The 20930-nt window shown below is 41.4% G+C and overlaps 1 pseudogene; it reads left to right on the top strand.

Annotated features, from left to right (window-relative positions):
* The first annotated feature begins 266 nt into the window (after positions 1-266).
* Positions 267-1610, top strand: LOC104869143 (annotated as a pseudogene).
* The last annotated feature ends 19320 nt before the right edge of the window (positions 1611-20930 follow it).

Consider the following 20930-nt stretch of genomic DNA (forward strand, 5'->3'; position numbering starts at 1 on the left):
TAGGTGAATAGCACAGGCTTATTGTGTCTTTAAGACCCTTAAATTTCTGGTTTTGTCTTGTTGTGAGTTTCCTTGGAGGGAGGAAGGCTTGGATAATTTTTTGTCCCAAAGCTATAGTTTTTATTTTAAAAGTACAAATTTTGCCCACTACTTCACTTACCTCAACTTTTAGCTTGTCAGCAACTATAACTGGTACCTGGTGTCTGCTCCTGTCACCTTGGCCCCCTAACTCATAGCTATCATATGTGAATGCATCTCCCTCCATGTGGGCCAGGCTGCTGTCCTGATTGGCAATGCCTGCTGGGAGCTCTACTGCCTGGAACATAGGTCTAGCCTGATGGCCAGATGCCAAGTAACAAGACAATTGGGAGAGGAGATGACTCCTTCACCATCTTTGTCAGTGAGACCAGTGCTGGAAAACATGTGCTCAGGGCAGTGTTTATAACCTCATGGTCGTTGATAGAGCTCACACTGGCGCTAGCCTATTACAGGCTAGGAAGATTCTGCCAATAACTATTTCCATGGGCACTATACCATTGGCAAGGAGATCACTGGCCTCATCTTGGACTGAATTCTGAAACTGGCTGACCAGTGTACTGGTGTACAGGGCTTCTTGGTTTTCCATAGCTTTAGTGGGGGGAACTGGTTCTGGGCTCTTTCCTGCTGTTGGAGCATCTCTCTGTCAACTATGGCAGAAAGTCCAAGCTGGAGTTCTCCATCCAGTCCCCCAGGTTTCCACAGCTGTAAGCTGAGCCCTACAACTTCATCCTCACCACCCACACCACCCTGGAGCACTCTGTTCTTGCCTTTATGGTAGGCACTGGGGCCATCTGTGACATCTGCTGTAGCAGCCTTGAGATTGACCACCCAACCTCCATTAACCTTAACCATCTTATGAATGAGATGTGTCTTCCACCACTGTTTTCCTCAGATTTGATGGGGCTCTGAATATTGATGTGACGGAATTCCAGCCCAACATGGTACACTGTCCTCATAGCCACTTCCCTCTGGCCACATGGGCCGTCATCACCTCTGCTGAGAAAGCCTACCAAGAATAGCTCTGCAGCAGAGATTGCAAATGCTTGCTTGGAGCCAGCCATAAGGTGGTGAAGTGTGACCCTTGCCATGGTAAATACATGGCTTGCTGCCTATTGTTCTATGGTTATGAGGTTTCCCAGAGACACCATTGCTATCACTGATACCAAGTACAACATCCATTTAGTGGACTGGTATCCCACTGGCTTCAAGGTTGGCATTAATTACGAGCCTCCCACTGTGGAGACTGGTGGAGACCTGGCCGAGGTACAGTGGGCTATTTGCTTGCTCAGTGACACCACATCCATTGCTGAGGCCTGGGCTTACCTGGACCACAGGCTTGGTCTGACATACACCAAGTCCTTCGTCCTTCATTCATGGTACGTGGTGAGGTGTTGGAGGAAGGGGAGTTTTCTGAGACCCAGGAGAACATGGTTGCCCTAGAAAAGGATTATGAGGAGGATGGTATGGATGCTGTTGAAGGAGAGAGTGAGGAAGAAGGAGAGGAAAACTGGTTATCCATTCCTTTCTGCCCTGCAGAGTGTCACACTCCCAGCACCTCAGCTTCACTATAGCTGTTGAGCATTGAGTTTTCCTGGTTAGGTCATATCTGCTTAATCAGGTCTGTGATCTCTGCGATCCTTCTCTTTTCCATATGTACCTCTATAATTTTTCCATCATGTCCCAAAGTAGAGGATTTACATTTTTCTTTGTCACCTTTTAATCTATCTTTATTTCTTTTATCCTACTTTAAGATGAGCAGTTTTTGTTTCGTTTTGTTCTGTGGTGCTGCAGATCAATGTTAGGCAAGCCCTGTAGCATTGAACTACATCTCTAGCCTTTGTTTAATTTTTAAAAATATTTTGAGATACGGTCTCATTGAGTTTCCATGACTGACCTCAAACATTGATCCTTCTGCCTCAGTCTTCTGAGGGGCTAACATTACAAGAGTGCACCACCACACCCAACTGAGATAAGCAGTTTTGTTCCACTATGGGCTCCCATCATAATGTGCTACCTTTCCACAGGCCCGGAGACATTGTCTCCCCTCTGGATCTGGAACTGGAACCTCTATAATTTTGAGTTGAAAGAAACCTTTTTTCCTTGTCAGTGCTGGAACACACTAGGTGATCTTCTCTTCCACGTGTAGCCTGTCATGGAGCCATCTGCCCTGATGTTTTGTAGCTAAGAGTGCCCTTGCAAGGGTCAAGCAGAGGTCTGCACCATATTCCTGGGTCTCCAAAATGGTGAGCTAAATAAGCCTCCCTTTCTTATGAAGTATCCAGACTCAGGCGTCTCCTGATAACAACTGAAAACAGACCAATCTAATCCTCTTATATTTAGTCTTAGTGAGAAGCCTAGTTTCAGCCTGATTTGCTTTACCTCACTGTAATAGATGCTGGTTTTAAATCCTTTAAGAATCTGTCTTCATCTTAATTTAAGCAATTTCCCATGACACGTTGTCATATATTTTCATTTATTTGGTATTCAACGTAATTAAATCTTTTGGTAAAGAGCCATGGTACCAGAAAGGGAGGGAACGGTGCAGGTGGGAAGGGGCTCTGGGGAGGGAGTAAGATGGAAGGGTGTAGAGGGAGAGGGAGCGATATGATCAAGATGCAGTGTAGACTGGGAATCAAGCCTCCAAGCTGAATGTTATCACTATGTATTGCAAATGTGTGTGAGTTAATATTTTTTATATCTATAGATGCTGGGGAGGGTACTCAGAAGCTCCCACATGCTGGACAAATGCTCAGTCACTGAGCAGCACCCACAGCCTCATTTCTATATTAAAATGTTCTTTTTCTCATCTAATGGTTCGTCTTATTTCCTTTTCATGATTTGTAATTCTTGCTCCAGAGGACTTATTTCTTCCCTTGACTTCTTAATATTATTATTGTTATGCTTATTTAAAGCTTTTAGTCTGGCTGCTTCAGTAACTCTGCTCCAGGCTGTGCGTGTTGTTACATTTGCTTCATTTAGTATTTTATTTTATTTTTTGGCAGCTGTACTTCTGAGGCCTGTAGCATCTGGTCTGAGGGCCTGTGCCATTCTCAGGATGCTGATTACTCAGATCCGTATGTGTATTGAAGAAGAATCAAGGGTCAGCTCTAGTCCATGTCACTCTTCTAGTTTAGTCAAGAGTATTTGTTTTCTGCCACTGCATAAGAGATCACCACAGATGCAGTGTGTGGAGGTGGCTCTGTGTGGGAGTCCAGGTGCAGCTCAGTCCCGGTCTTCCAAGGCCACCATCCAAGTGCAGGGTCTCAGGTTCATCTGAGACCTCTGAACTCTCGCCAGGGTCCCCTCTACATTCAGTGGTAGATGGCAGAGTTCAATTTCTCTGAACTGTGTGATGCCTGTCATTGTAGAGTCCCAGAAGTGACATCCATCTCTCCTGCCATGTCCTACTGGCTAGAAGCAAGTCACAGGCCCTACCCACACTGCGAGGAAGAGGTGCATATAGGGTCTGACTTTAGGACATGCATCATGGGGCACTGTTCCTACAACACAGGATTCTGCCTATTCTAGGGGGTGAGGAGGCCTCGCCAAGAGAGCCCCAGGCCCCAGGGAACAACTTGGCCTCTGCATTACTGCTTCCCACCAGACAACCCCCAGCTGGGGGCTTTTCTTCAGATTCACAGAAGCAGGGCACAGGGAGAAAGGATTTCCACTGGTCGCTGGGCCTGGAGGAAGGAACTCTGAGGGCCAGCAATCCTTGGATCCTTAGGAGTCTCCTTCCAACACCACTCACGGCCGGGCTTCTGTGCCACCCTGGTTTTCTCTCTCTGACGCTATAGTTGGGCAGCTGTGGCTGATTCTGTGGGAAAGAAGCCAGCAAGTCTGGTCTCAAGGTGACCATTGGGCAGAGAGGCCATGACAGCTTTCATGCCACCCTTCACTCAGCACCACAGCTGGGCTCCTGCCCAGTGAGCATGAGTTCATCTCCCAACTCTCTTCGCTGCTTGCCCCTTCCCTCCCTCCTTCCTTCCTTCCTTCCTTCCTTCCTTCCTTCCTTCCTTCCTTCCTTCCTTCCTTCCTTCCTTCCTCTGCTTTTCCACCACATTAACTCCTGCAGGGAATTCACTTTTCCATTAACTCTTGCAGGGAATTTACTTTCCCTTTGAAGACATGACACACTTCCAGGGATATCTGCAGTTTGTCCTAACCTGAATTGGCCATTTCCTAGACCTGCAAGGAACTATTATACCAACAATAAAGACCATATTAACAACAATATAACATAACTATCTTCACATCTACTTGTTGTTTTGCTGACTTCACCAGGTCCCTTACTGCCTTGATTACTTCCTGCTGTAGTCCTTATTTTCATTATGAGGCATTTGGGGAGGGCAGGGAAGTCAGTGCATGTAATCTGTCTACTGTTCTGAGCTCTCCTCCAGGAACTTGGTCTGGATATTAGAGTTGGAGAACTTCAGACTGCAACTTGGAGGATGAAAACCTTCCTGAGGAAAAGACAAGTGCTTTCATCACAAACCCATTGCACCAGCTCCCCCTCAGCAGAATCATGGAGGGCCATATTCCCAGTGTGTATGTGTGTGTGTGTGTGTGTGTGTGTGTGTGTGTGTGTTGGATAGTGGCTTTGTTTATTATGTTTTTATGTTTTGGTACCAGGGATTGAACTCAGGATCTTGTGCTTGCAAAGCAGGTGCAGCAGGGTAGTGGCTTTATGTCCTGGGCATTTCCAGGTTCCTCCCACACAGATGCTTGCAGATGACCAATCAGAAGCTCCTGTTTCTAGCCAACATCCCACATCATACTAAATGGTAAAAAAAAATGCAAACTTTCATACTAAAATCAGGAACAAAACAAAGATGTCCACTGTCACCACTCCTGTTCAATATAGTTTTGGAAACATTAGCCATAGCAATTAGACAAGAGAAAGAAATAAACATAATAAAGATAGGAAAGGAAGAAGTTAAACTGTCATTATTTACTGACGTCATGATACACTACAGATACAGACCCAAAATCTGCCAAAAGACTTCTAGACTTAATTGACAGATTCAGTAGTGTAGCTGGATACAAGGTAAATATTAAAAAATCATCGGTGGCCTGCCTTGCAAGCACAAGGACCTGAGTTCAATCCCTGGTATAAAAAAAAAATCAATAGCCTTCTTGTACACAGATATAGTAATCAATCTAACAAAGGAAGCAAAAGACCTCTACATTGAGAACTACAACACTCTGAAGAAAGAGACTGAAGGGGATATAAGAAAATAGAAAGCTATCCCTTGTTCTTGTGCAGGAAGAACCAATACAGTGAAAATAGCCATACTTCCAAAACTGTTATATAGATTCAATGAAATCCCAATTGAAATCCCAACAGTATATTTCACAGAACTAGAGAAAACAATACAAAAATTTATTTGGAACCAAAAGAGACCAAGAACAGCAAAAGCCATTCTAGGCAACAGAGACATGATGGGGTATCACAATCCTCACCTTGAAACTGTACTACAAAGCCACTGTTAAAAACAGCATGTTACTGGCAAAGAAACAGGCCTGAGGATCAGTGAAATAGATTAGAAGATGCAGAAACAGCTCTAGACATGCTCAGCTACCTCATCTTTGACAAAGGAGCCAACCATCCTCAATGGAGGAAAGATAACCTCTTTAATAAATGGCGTTGGAAACACTGGATTTCAACTTGCCAAAGATTAAAACTAGACTCCTATCTTTCACCATGAACTAAACTAAAATTCAAGTGGATTAAAGATCTAAATATTAAAACAGAAATACTCAACTTGCTGAAAGATAAGTTGGGTAGAACTCTCAAAGACATTGGCATAGGAAAACACTTATGAACAAATCCTCAATAGCACGGGAACTAGCACAAAGAAAAAAATAACTGGGATCTCATCTTTTAAAAAAGCTTCTGCACTGCAAGAGAAACCACCAACAGAGCTAAGAGACAACCTACAATGTGGGAAAAATTTTGTACCAGCTGTTTCTCAGACAAAGGTCTACTCTTTAGAATATATAAATAACTCAAAAATTCAGACCCCCCAGATATAAAGACCCAATTCAAAAATTGGCATTTGAAATGAACAGACATTTCTCAGACAAAGAAGTAAAAGCAGCAAATAAATATATGAAAAAATGTTCAATATCACTGGTCATTTGAGAGATACAGATGGAAACAACACTGAATTTCTAACTCACCCCAGAAAGAATGGCTGCTATCAAGAAATAAACCAATAACGAATGCTGGTGGAGTTGTGGAGCAAAAGTAACCCTTTATTGTTGGTGGGAGTGCAGACTGGTGTAACCACTGTGGAAATCAATATGGAGATACCTCAGAGAACTAGGATGGGAGGTCCCATTTGACCCAGCTATTCCCCTGCTGTTACCCAGCTATTCCCCAAAAGAATTAAAAGAATCATACCACAGTGATATATGCTCACCTACGTCCATAGTGGCACAGTTTATAATAGCTAAACCTTGAAAACAGTCCAATTGCCCATCAGCTGGAGACTGGATAAAGAAGATGTGGTTTTTCATAAAATGTAGTACTACTCAGCCATAAAGAATGAGAAAGTAGAGACATTTACAGCTAAGTGGATGTACATTAAGGACATACTCTTAAGTGAAATTAATAGAACACACATGTGTAAAATACCCTATAGTTTCTCTGGTGTGACAAACTAAAAGTATAAATAAGGGTCAAAATGTATAATTGCTATTTTATAGTAGGAAGAAAATGTCCAAAGTTACTGGGCAAATGGGAGGGGTAAGGAAAAGGTAAAAAGGGAAGAGAAAAGAAAAAAAATGGAAACAAAGTCTTTGTAAATAGAGGAGGGTGGAGGGGGAAGAGGGGCTAGGGGAATGGGGAAAAATAACAACCAAGATATGTCATATAAAGGTACAAGATCCCAATGGTTAATGTAACTGTATCATATATCTTAAAATGTACAAATAAAATATTAAAAAACAAGAAGCTCCTGTTTCCATTACTGGGTGCCAGGACTTCCCTGGGAAGGGACGCATGTTCACCAAAAGGCTCAATCCTTTCTCATCAATAGTTAGGAAAGGTGAAGAGACCTGGTGAGTTATTGAGCTTGTCCTTATTTCCATGTGGCTCTCTGTATCCCTCTTGCATGCAGTTCCCAGGGCAGCTGTAACAATTACTCCAAGCTTGCTGGCTTGAAAGAACAAAACTATTCCCTCTGCTGCCCAGGTTGGGAGTCCAAAGCCAACAGGATTGGTGCCTTCCTGGGGGCTCGCATGAGAATCTGTCCCACCTTTCTGTCTTCCTGAGAATGTAATTCCAGTCTCTGTCTCCAAGATCATATGGCATTTCTTTGGCGTGTCTGTGTCTGGGACAAATGCCCCTCTGGTCATTGGATTAGGGGTTCCCAAATTCTATATGACCAAGACTTAACATGACCATATCTACAAAGGCCTTGTTTCCACATAAAGTCATGAATGAGAGAAGAATTCTGAGGTGTTCTAAATTGTCAGAGGCCAGAGAATGGAGGGAAGTATGATAGGAGAGGTCATTTGAACTCCCAGCTTTAAGCTAAATCAACAGAAAAGGAAATGCTCTCCCCATTTCTTTCTCAGGGCTAGAGTTTGGCCAGCCAGGCCTCATGGCCTTCAGTGGTTAAAGACACCAATGATAGCACAGCATACATGGCTTTTTCTGTACTCAGCTCTGTCGCAGATCATTCCCATAGCATGCTGTCTTGCTCCTTGATCTACCAGCAGCAGAAGTCCAAAGTCAGCATTAATGTTTCTTCACCCCTAAATTTCAGGGGACAACACTGTGGTCCTCCGGGCTCATGGACATTTTCCAACAGCCCCAGACATGCAGCTGGTGACCTCGGTGAGGCGTCCCTCTGGTTGTCATCTGCAACACTCAGCAGACCCCTAGTTTCAGAGAACTCAGTCTCAAAAGTTGGCTTTAATATCACACTCACATGTTTTTCTTGGAGGGCCTCACTTCAACTCCCAATGATGATCAAAGTAAATTAAAAGATAATTAGAATAATAGATGTGATAAATCTTGTTATTCTTTGGGCGCATTGCTGTGAGATTGTTTTAGGCCTACTAATAACCACAAATTTCTCATATATAGAAAGATTGGTTCATAAATACTTAAGTTAATGAAAAAATGGAAAACCAAATGATTTACTCTCTTAAACTCCTAATAAACATATTCAGTAGGAAAAAATGATAAAAGTGAGTCATTTCCCATAGTAAGTGGCAAAACAAATGCAGAGAAATTATATTTGTGCAAGTATAAAACATCCATTTATAAAAGGTAATCAAAGTTTTCTTCTTGCTAAATCTTCGTTTAAAATGAAAAAATCCTATTAAGGGGAAAATAAATTTTGAGAACAAACTTCTACCTTCATGATTTTTAATTTCTTTTTCTAAAAATACAGAGTCTCGGAGAACAGAAACGTAGCTTGTCGTTTCTTTTCCCCCATTTTACACTGTTTCACATACATTTCACACTGTTTCACTTAGAGAAACATCACCAAACTTTTAATTCTCCAAAATTAAACAGGAAACTTTTAACTCAACCCAGTTCTACTTTTCTACTCCACTCTCACCAGTAAACACTAAGCTCAGCTCAGTTTTTGTTTTTGTTTTGTTTTGTTTTGAAAGAAATGGAGGTCATGGAGAAGGACATAAAGTCTATTTGCAGAGAAAAGGAATTTAGCTGTTTGAACGCAGTTTCTTTGAATGAATATCTTATCGTGTACTGGGGAGACTTTAAAAGGTGACATGTCTGGGAAAGAAAAGACTTTTAATGAAATATCCAGGCAACCAGAGGAGCTTCAAGCCCACTTACCCTAAGCCCTTAATGGAGGATTTCATTCAAAACTATCAGGAGTTTCAGATAATTACCCAATACTTGGGAATAAGGCCCAGAGAGAGGTAAGGATTATGGTACCTCTGACAGAGGTTGATGAAGGGCCCAGCCCTCATATTAGGTGTTAATTTGGAGGTCTTGTCTGGGGAGGCAGGTAATAAAGACCATCAGATGCTGTGTGTCTGGTTGCACACACAGGTTCATGTATAACTCATATCTAGTGCTGTTTTTCCATTGTCTTTGTGGCTATGAATCCCCAGATCCTCCAAATCCTCTAGGAGCCACATTCACCATCTTAGTTGTCCTGCATTAATGAATGAACAAATCTTAAACCTACACTCATTGTATTTTTATGGAAGGAGGGTCATCTTGGGGTGATTTTGAATAACTGTATTTTGATACACTTGGGATTTTTATCTGCCCCTTGTTTGGAGGTGAACTAGGAGAGGTCATTTACACAGCACCAAGGATTTGTTTTCTCATGCCGGGAGAAGGCCATGGACCCAGTGCTTTCTCTGCTTTGCTATTCCATGTAGGCAGTGAAATAAAAACGCCAGAATAAAATACGTCATTTGTTTTCCTGTAATACTTTTTGGGAACATGGTTCTGTAATGATGGTCCCGGCGGTTTACACCAGTTCTCAGTTGGTTTACACTGGACAGGCAAGATGGGGACGGAAGGAAGGTAGCAGGAAGCTCATTGGAAAGCAGAAATTGGCTCATAGGAAAATGCAGCTGCTGTCTGGGTCTCACATCCAGAATCTGGCATATGGAGAGCTGTGATTAAATTCACTTGACCAGCTAAAGAAGAGCAATGGCTATTGCTCCATCTGCTGTTGAACTTGGAGATGCCTACATAAGAGATGACCAAGGCTGCTCTCCCCTGGGTGCAGACATTACCCAGCCGCAGGGCCCTGCGGGTCTGGTCACCTGCTCCTCCACTTCCTGTTTGCTTCTGGCTCAGAGCCTTACTGCTCTCCAGCTGGGTTCCAATTTTCATCCCCAAATTAACAGCTTAATTTCCTCCAGAGGGACCTGTCCCCACAGCTCACCAAAATTGCTGTTACACAAACTGCTTTGTTTCTCGTTCTATTTTCTGCACCCATCTGCTAAATGCATTAACTCATTGACTTTCTTAGTGGATATTTTTTTTTTTTCTGAGTGGCTCTGAAGATGAAATCTTTTAACTTTCAAGTGAGGTGAAGTCTCGGGGGCATTAGCAAAACAAAATAAAATCTTCCCTCAAGTCATTATGGAAAGGACACAGGCTTGTTTTCCTTGTCAGTACAACTCAATGATTTCTAACATTAGCAAGTCTGGCAGCAGATCTGGTGGTCATCCATACCAAGTGATGAAGCCAGGCACAGTGGTGCACACTTGTAATCCCAGCACTGGGAAGCAGAAGCAGGAATGTCACAGCTTTGAACGGAGCTTGGGCAACTTAGTGACTGTATCAGTCAGTATTTACTAGAGAACAGATATAACACGAGATTTAGAAATATATAAGAATTCACAAATTTGCCTTACAATGGTCACCCACAGAGTGTGCTGAAAAAGAGTCCAGAGGGTCTGTCTTCTTGCTGGAGACTGAAGCATTTAGTCAAAGGTCTGGAGCTCAATGCAGTATCCCATGTGAGTCCACATCAGGAGGCCAATGGATCTTCGATGAAAGACTAAGGAGTCTATGATGGTGTAAACTCCACCAAACTGTGAGCCTTGGTGTACAGATCACCTTTCACAAAAAGATGCTAGGACTGTGTCTTCAACTCCAAAAGTATATTTTCAGTACATTCAGTTGCCAAAGTTTTGCTGTCTTTTGGAAAAACAACTATGAAAACAAATGATAAGTAAAAGAATTCTCTATTGACAACTAAGAATAACTGGACTGTAGTCTGTTCTCACTTTCCTGACTAGGAATATGACCATTTGACTCTTCAACAACTTTTTTTACAGTTTCCATGGTTTGTCATCACAATAGGGACAATCTTTGCTATATACTTTTTAAAAATACTGTGCTATTTCTTATTCTGGAGCTGTCGAAAGAAAATATATAGAATGGATCTATCGCTCATCAGCTTTATTTTTTAAACACATCACTTATTTTGTTGGAATTGTCAAAGATTGTATTTAGATTTCAATGCTTTTGTTAATTGTTTACAACAGTAAATAGTTTGAATTCAGTAAATATTATTGGTCATTGTGCTGATCAGTGCTTGTTACCCATTCAACCATTTTATAGACTCCCAATTTCTTTGTGTAAAAAACAACTAGAATGCTTTTTAATTCAGAGTTGATTTTTGTACCTCTTTGATTATGCAGACAACCTCATCAGCCACTTTCACAACTTACCCATCTTTAAACTTCGGACTGCTTGTATTTGCTGGGCTGGATATTTAGTTAGACTGTATAGTGTTAATTTGCTTCTGTATGTGGATTTTTTGTGAAGTATTCACAAAGGTTAAATTAAAATAAAACCAATGGATATCTTGGGGAAAAAAAAAAAGAGTCTACAACGGAAGGAAGACTGAGGAATCTGTACCAGAAGTTGAAGACTATGCTGCAAGGCAGGAGATAACATCCAAAGTGAAGATGGAAGCTCCTCTAAAGGAACAGAAGAGGCACATCCTTCCTCGCTTCCCCCTTACATCATCCAGGCAATGAGCCATCCTAGACGGATCTCCCACACACTAGGCTGTGGAATTGCTGAGCCAATTTAGCTAATTTAGCTTGACTATAGGTCTCAAGTTGACAAACTCAACTGTCACAATCCACCCCTTGTCAACTTGGCAACCAGACACATTTCTTTCAGTCTCCAGATACAAAAGACAAGCTCACATTGTTGGTGGGAGTGCAGACTGGTGCAACCACTGTGGAAATCAATATGGAGATACCTCAGAGAGCTGGGACTAGAGGTTCCACTTGACCTAGCCATCCCTCTGCTGGGTATCTTTCCAGAAGAATTAAAAGAATCATATCACAGTGATATATGTGCACCTATGTTTATAGCAGCACAGTTTGTAATAGCTAAAACTTGGAAAGAGCCCCTTTGCCCATCGGTTGAAACTGGATAAAGAAGATGTGGTTTTTCTATAAAATGGAATATTACTCAGCCATAAAGAATGAGAAATTAGATTTATTCATAGGAAAATAGATACATACTGAGGATATACTCCTAAGTGAACTAAATAAGTCACACGTGAAAATACCGAATAGTTTCTCTGGTGTGAATAAACTATAATAGTACATAAGATCCTATAGAGGTAATTTAATTGACAATGTGAAATGGGAAGAAAAGGGCTAAAGGTGTAGGGAAAGTGGGAAGGGTAGGGGAAAGGTAATAAGGGAAAGGAAAAAATAGGATGAGAAACTGAAAAAATGGAAATAGAAAAGGGCTAAAGGTGTAGGGAAAGTGGGAAGGGTAGGGGAAAGGTAATAAGGGAAAGGAAAAAATAGGAGAAAATGAAAAAATGTAAATAAAATGTTTGTAAATGGGGAGGGGAGGAGGGGGTGAAGGGAGGGCAGGGACAAGGGGAAAAAATGAGAACCAAGACCTGTCATGTAAAGGTACAAGATCCTAGTAATGAATGTAACTGTACTGTATACCTAAAATGTACCAATAAACTCAATGAGAAAAACAAACAAACAAACACCAAAAGACAAGCTCATAATTATGCCTAACATGTTGTAACTATCCTGTATACAAATGGAAATGAACTAATTCCCTCACCAGAATAGAAGGTATGCTTTCTTTGGGTGATGCTTGCTCTTAACATTTTATAACTTGCACATCATAACATAGGTTCAACAATCCTTAAGAACCAGTATTAGGAGAGAAATAGTACAATTACAGTCCTCATTCCTGTAGCTGATCATGGGATCATAGCTGGTATTCAGAATTACCTTCTTCTACTTCCTATTCTGTATTCCCTTGGCCTTCAGCAAGCACCTCAGCAGGTCTTGGTCCTTTCCCTGGCAGAGTGACCCATACCTTCATTCCTCAAGGGTCTGGACCATTTTTCATTCTTCCTGGATTAGGTTGCTGTAGTTTCCCATTGACTTTAATAATAGAGCATGACAATATTAAGAGGTGCCCTAAGAGACCTCCTGCACCCCAAGTATATTCTTCTTTCCCTCCATTGTGGAATAGTAGTCCAATTTCCCCTTGATAGTCTGGGTCAATCACCCCTAACAACACTCTGACTCCCTTTTTAGCTTGTTTCCTCAGAGGCATGAGGAGACCAGAATGATCAGGGGGAAGTCTTAGCTTCCAGCTCAATATTATGATCATTGTGCATTGTGGCAAAACATTTCCCCTTCTGGAACTAAGACTTCTAAACCAGCAGGACATAGGCCATGGGAAGAGGAAGCAAAAATTTTGCTAGTGGATCACTATAGGTAATGGTGAATGGAACCATTCCCACTTCCACCCCTTGATTCCTTGATCTGTGAATCCTGGCTATGGGAGACATAGTACCATATAGTGGATGTAGCTGTCTTTGTAACTGTTTCTTCAAAAGACCATTTCACCCTTCTATTAATCTAGCTGCTTCTGGATGATGAGGAACATGGCAAGGCCAGTGAATTCATGAGCATGAACCCATTGCCTCACTTATCTGGCTGTAAAATGTGTTCCTTGGTGAGAGGCAATGCTATGTTGAATTCTATAATGGTGGATAAGATTTTCTGAGTTCATGGATGGTAGGAAGCATTATGTGCAGGAAAGGAAAATCCACATCCAGAATAAGTGTCTATGTCAATGAGGACAAAGCAAAGATGGAAGCTCCTCTAAAGGAACAGAATCAGCTGCATCCTTTTACATTTCCCCTTCATATCATCCAGGCAATTAGCTGCCCTAGGATGGATCTCCCACACCCTGGGGCATGAAATTGCTGAGCCAATTTAGCTAAGCTTCTCTTAACCAAATGTCTCAAGCTGACGCAATTCCTCAACCATCACAGTGACTTAATGAGACTCTTTCTCAAAAAATTAAAAAATATGCAAATAAAAAATTTAAAAATGATATGGTGTGAATTTGAAATTCAGATGAGATGTTCCCTGAGTTGCATCTTCGCCTTTCAGTTAAATAGTTTCTCCTCCACCCCCATCAAAATGAAACTTTATCAGAACTAAAATTTGACTATTTGCCTCCTGCCCTTCATGGATCCATTCTCAATTTTTCAGGTGTTGCTCTCTGTACCTGGGGCCTGTCCACACTGGGCAATTCTGGTGCATACACTGATTCTGGTGACAAAACAGCGACCTTAGGAACAGGACTACATGACAGGCTGCTTGTCTTCTGGCAAGCAGAGTGGATTTGGATGATCACACAAATCACCTAAGTGTAGGTTCTGAGCTGGGAGGTCCAGAAGAGGCCTGGGACCATGCATTTCTCACAAGTTCCCAGGAGACATGGCCAGGGTTGCCCCAAGACCACCTCTGAGAACTGCGGTGCTCGGGCACCCTTTGGATGAAGGCAGACACAGTGTCTTCTCACTGTGTGAGAAACTGAGTTTTGACCAGGTTGGTCCTTAGTAGGCCCTCCCAAGATTGTAGTCACAAATCACCTGCAGTTCCGTAGGTGCAATTTCAGCTGATGAAAGATGAGCAGTATTAAAGCTCTATTCCTCAGCTGCACGAGCCACAGTCCAAGTACTCCACAGTCACTTGTCCCTACAGCCAGTGCAGTTGATATACATTTGCATCAATTCTACTGGATAAGGATATCCACAAAAATTTCAGTCTTTTTCATACACATAAAAACTGCCTCCATACAGAGCAGCAGAGGCCTGCAGGACACACAGCAAGCCTTCTGCAGTTGGTGCAATAAACAATCCCAGAGGGGAAGATGGTACTTCCTTGAGCTGGTAGACACATGTTAGAAGTGCTGGGGAGCTTTAAAAAACATCAGAGTTCCCACTGTGGTGGCCAACCAGGTAATCCACATTCTAAGTGTTGGCAGGTGATGTAGCCTTTGTGTTCTTAGGTACATCCTAGGGGATTCCAACTTGAGACTGAGATGAGCTGTTGCTTGAAGGTCTGAATGCTGGACCATGCACAACAGGAAAGGCTAGGAAAGGTTTCCTGGGCTTCTCAAAGCACACAACTCTCCTCCCTGTCTATATTTTATTGTTGTTGGTGTGCTGGGAATGGAAACCAGAGCCTCATACACACCAGGCAAGTGCCCTACACTGGACCACACCCAGGCTCCCAGGTATATTTTACCACATGTGACCAAGCCTGACTCCATCCTCCTCCCCACCAATCGTTATCTCTGATGGCCAATGCCCTGTCCTTTCTCCTATGACCCAAAGGTTCCTGGGGCATAGAAGGTGCAAATATTTGGGGGGATTGAGATGTTGATTGCTACCTCACACTCACATGTGTTAAAAAGCATGGGGAGGGGACACAGAATGGATCTTCTACAGACAGACCTGGCATAGTTTAAATGTTGCTTGTCACCTGGATTTATGGGGGATTTCACCCCCAAAGTAATAAATTAATGGTGGAAATTGAGTCTGGCTGTGGTGACTAGAGGTGGGGCTTCTGGGATGGGCTCAGGACAAGGTAAGGTCACAGGGTGACCATGGTTGATTCCTGGTGGCTTTATAAGAAGAGGGAGAGACTCAACAGACAGGCACAGACATACTTATGTTCCTTGTCTCTCAGCGAGAGATGCCTAGCACAGCTTCAGGACTCCATCAGATGGGGCCTCTACAAAGCACATCCGGTACCAAGACCCACAAGGCATCTTTTCTTCATAAAGCTTGTTTGCCTTGGGTATTTCATTACAGTAGTGATTACAACAAAGACAGCTCCAGTCTCTCAGTTCAATAGGCATCTGTACCCAGTGACACCATACAAGTGAGGAGTGATGGAACCATGTGTGTCCATGACGAGTCATAGATCTGTCCATATGTCTGTGCCTGAGGCAGCTCTGCAAAAGGTAGCTAGCCACCCACTACCACTGAGCTTTTCCCTTGACTGGCTGGAAATATAACAGGGACATAGCATATTTAATATTGTACCTGTGAGGAATCTGTACTTAAAAATTAAAACATATAACCTATGCAATGTTAAGTGACTCCTGCCCACACTTAGTCTGGTCACCTGGTGAATTGCAAACCCCTCAGTGCAACTGACCCTTGGTCAGGCTGGGCTGTCTCAAGTATGATTCATGATCCACATGGAAAAAAAATGCACTGTGATCTCATTAGAAAACTACCATTGGGATATGTTGCTAATATGTTGTACAGATTTTAACATCCACGTCTCTAATTTTCTTTAAGGGGAAACCCCCAAATTTAGTAAGAGTTGCACAAAGCCCTGCCTGTCATTTCTCCCCAAGGCTGATGTTGGCTGTTGGGCTGTGGGTGGACAGGTGGGCAACCACTCTGCTGCTCTCATTTGCCAACTGTTATTAAGAGATATTTACAATAATAACTTATTTTTGCCTTGTTATAGTCCCTGATTTTGTTATTGTGCTACATCAAATATTGTACTTGGAGTGTAAGCAAAGGAAAATAAAAACAACTCAGACCTGCTGGTAGCCATCGGACATGTAGAGGACCCTTGGAGAGCAATCTGAGACCTAGGAGGGCTTCTGTGTAGCCAGCCAACCCAGGTTAAAACAGTAAAGGAACATAATTCCTTTCCAAAATGAATGATCAAACAGAGTTGAAAATTGGAATTGTATTAGATTCCCTTTGAGAGTAATGCAAATAATTCTGCTACCATGTCCATCCACATGTATTAAAAACCAATGCTTCCAATTAATTGATTTGCCTCAAATCAATTAGTTTGATAATTGAATTCAGTGGGCTTCTTGGCATGGATCTCATTTCCCAAAGTTGTTTCCCTCCTAAGAAGTGTTATTAGTGAAGATTTCAATGGAAGGTTAAATACTGTCTAGAGGTGTAAAGAAGTTTTTGGAAACAGGAAGGAAGAGAACCTTGCATGCAGTTGTACTGAGACAGTGGGTTTCATGATGAACGAGGCTACGACAGGGACCCATTTCTGGGGTGGAGATTTTACCTGGGATGAGAGCTCACAGCACTGGGGCATTTAGAGTGACACAGATCACCTTGCTTTTGGGCTGACCACCCCTTATGAACAGGTGCATTTTCCATTTCCATATCATCTGGAGCACAGCATGTCTCCTGAGTTTGAGTGGGTTAGCCAAGAATCCAGGCCCGAGTTAAGGTCTGTGTGGCCATAGGCACAAGCTAGGCCTGTCTCTTCTCTGGGACTCTCAGTCATTTCCTCTTGGAAGTTGACCCTAGGCCACAGTGTGTGCATGGATGTTTCTGACTCCTAGGCAGATGCATGGTTAGGTTTGTTCTGCTCTTTTTTCTTAAGTAAGACAAGTAGGGCACATGTGATTACCCAAAACATTTGGTGGACCACTCTGGAGCAAGCCTTTTTATTTCTCTTCTGAGTCATCCATCTTTGTTGGATTGATGTGCATCAAAATAAGATTTAGATGAAAAGGTTAGTTATCCACAGTTGTGGGCAAATAGGAATTACCTACAGAAAATTTGTATATGTGCACTGGTACTTTCTCCTTCAGTTTAAAACTGAATCTCTTTCATGTTGAGTGAAACTGATGGGTTCTTGCTTCCATGTCCACATTTCATACACTCCACCCAGAACCATGGCTTTCTTCCATCTTCAATTTAAGCCATTTTCTTTGTTTTGGTCTGGTTTTAATTTAAAAGTTGTTTTTGGTTGGAAACAGAGAGACTGTAGGATGATAGGAAATGTAGATTAGGAAGAACTGAATACATTTCTTTTTCTACTTTTAGGTATTCATAAATCTTTGTAGAAGTAGAAAGAAAAAATTTTTTGAAAACCTGAAATAGTGTATCTGTGTGTGTGTGTGTGTGTGTGAGTGTGTTTTCTATAAGCTGTAAACTGATGATATTTGGGAGCATTATGGACAAAGTTTATTTAGTACCGTAGTTCTCAAAGTGGGTCCCACACCTGGCAGTAATTAGTTATTAGGAGTTGGTGAGAAGTTCAAATTCTTGGACTTATCCTAAGATCTACTAAGTCAGAAAATCAGAGGCAGAGATTAGAAATCTGTATTTTAATGTTGGGGTGGGGAGCAAGAGGGAGGGAGGAGGGAGGAAGAGGAGGGAAAGGGGATGTAAAAAGAATGAAGATGCATCACGTATATGTACCAACTCCCCATAATGAATGTAATCATTAGGTACTGCAGATTTGTACTAATAAAATAAAAATTTAAAAAGTCTACCAACTATTCTGAAGCACGGAAAAGGCTGAAAACATTGATTTAGACAATAAGAGCGATAAATGTGGGTAAAAGAGTTTTGCATAGATGAATTTGACTAGACTATTTAAGCACCTGTTCTCTGACATTGAATTTTTAGATGGTGGAATTGGTTCATCAGAAACCAGTCAGTGGAGCAAATTGTCCTAAAAGCAAAGCAGTCAGCATTTTGGTCTAAACCCACTGGTGGAGAGAGCACTGATGATTGAAGATAAAGAGGTTCAATATCTCGCATCTGAAAAACAAACCATCCATCATCAATCTTGGGAAGGAGAAAAAATGTTTGAAATGCTTTGAAACTGAATAGAGTTCATTTTTACTTTTCCTGGAAGAACTAAAACATATTGCTTTTATATTTCATGCACAAGTACCGTACCATCTCTTCTCAGTGATGACCAGTGGTCAGGGCTCAGACGCACACAGGAAGCAACTTCTAGGATTCTGAAATTCCTTGTCACATCTGATTCCAAGTTTGGTGTGGGGTCCTCTGGTGTCAGAGACTGGATGGATCATACCATCAAATCAAAGAGGGAACATCACCAAATTCAGCTTTTGAAAATAAACAGAATAAATTGGAAATTACACAAAAATAAATTTAATTTATGGATAAATGCATATGTTATTCAAATTAATTCAAGTAGAAAAGATCTTTAAATGGTATATATGGCAACATTGTAATATTAAATCATTCCTTCCCTTCTACCATTAACAAAAAAAAAAGAGCAAGAAAAAAGGAGTATTTAAGTACCACACTTTAAAGCATAATGGTATGCTGAAAATGTCTACAACTTGGCAAGAATGTTTGTTAAAAAATTGAGGTTTAGTAAAAACTTCTTATATTAATGAGACTATTGGAGATGCCTTATAATGAAAATAAATACTCTGAGAGCCACAGTAAACCATTTGAGAAATGTTGGTGGAATTTTATTTTTTAATCATTCTGCTCTGTGTTCTGAAACTAAGCAAAAAGTTCAATGTGAAACCAGTTCTGGGGCATATGGTAAAATCTGTCTTATGAACACCGCTCATCTCCCCTCTCAGTAGCTTCAACTCATCACTTTTTAGGATCTCAGCAGTGCCCACAGCTCTGAATAATGACATGATAAACATTAACTTTTTATTATCAGAGAAAAGTTTGCCAAATCCACCATATTCTTGAAGTTGTTTAGTGGGTGAATGTTTGGGAAACTGTCAATGATCTATCGGACTGTTTTCCCCCAGTTTTGTCATCAGATAGATGGCACATATGTGTGCACTGCATACTGAGCAGCCACTGCAGAAGTTATCAAAATTACTAATTATTAATTAGTATAAGAATTTACAAAATCCAACATGGAAATCTCCCATTTGTTTCAAAATAGTTCACGAAAATGGGTTAGAACCTTTGGGTGAGATATCAATGGGATAATTATCTCATCTTGAAAAGGTGAAAATAAATAAATCCTGAGAAAAGTATCTCAATCCTCACCAATTTCCTACTTCTACTTTTCCCCCCAACAACTGGAATATTTGCAGGAATAGTTAAGTAGAATCTAAGGACATGTCTCATTATAGTAATTGCAACTGGATGTTATTCCTAATTTATATGGCAATTGAAACCCTTGTGCGTATTACAATATTATCAGTCCTTTACACATTTAAGCTTTTATTGGAAGTGTGAGCTCTTAAAATGAGTTCAAAGTTGCTTTTGGGGACTGACAGTCTCAAATCTCTAGTGTGCAAATGTATGGTTATAAACTGTAATTGTTTGCAGAAAAATGTCTTAGGAAAATGTAATGAAAACCTTTTATATGTCTTTTTTTGGGTAAATACAAACATGTTCCTGCAGACCTGCCCTGTCCTTGAAAAGGTAGAGCAAGTGCTTTCCCTTTAAAGGACCAGCATTTATCTGCAGTGTGCCAGCAACCATCCACTAGTATGGCTCTGGAGTTTCTGAGGCCACCTGAAAACAGGCAACAGTCTGGGGACAGAATCTCCAGAAATGAGAACCTAGAGGGGTCGAGTAGCCATGCTCAAGATCTGCTTGGGGAGTTAACTGAAGTTAAAGACTGCCGTGAAGTTCTCTTAGCAATGCTGTCAAGTTTGTGGCATCAGTAAAAGCCCTTTTCTCAACCTCATCCTGACCCTTCTCCAGTCTCAGTATAGAGGAAGCTGTGAAAATATAATGTTAGCAGTTTTGCTTTACCGGGCAGCTGGTTCATCGGAAACCGCATTCTTTTCTTTTTCCTTTTGGTACGGAGGATCAAACTCAGGACCTTGTGCTTGCAAAGCAGGCAGCGGAACCACTCAGCTAAATCCCCAGCCCAGAAACTGTATCCTTAATCAGCAACTCAAGACCTAATTGTGCATGGCCAAGACCTGGACAATATGCTACATTCTCATTCTTATGAGTCTGGCAGTCCTGAGGAAACAGAGAAACTAACCCCAGATTTTTTACTTTGAGAAGTTAAGAATTGAATTGCAGTTTTTAAAGATTTCACAGAAAATGTGTTTTTTTAAAAAATCCAACTTCTGATCAAACGTCTTTAAGACTAAGTAAAACTAAAGCCAGTCTAAGTATTTAACATAAAAGAATCTAATGTTTTGTAAGCACCAATCAACATAATGAAAATATCTGTGTCTGAGGTCTATTTGTAGAATATGCAAATATAGAAGTAAAACATCCAGGGCCGGGGATTTAGCTCAGTGGTTCTGCCGCCTGTTTCACAAGTGCAAGGACCTAAATTCAATCCCCATACCAAAAAAAAAAAAAAAAAAAAAA

Source organism: Fukomys damarensis, unplaced genomic scaffold, assembly GCF_012274545.1.
Source record: "Fukomys damarensis isolate Sample0158 unplaced genomic scaffold, DMR_v1.0_HiC HiC_scaffold_7, whole genome shotgun sequence".
In the NCBI taxonomy this organism is placed as follows: Eukaryota; Metazoa; Chordata; class Mammalia; order Rodentia; family Bathyergidae; genus Fukomys; species Fukomys damarensis.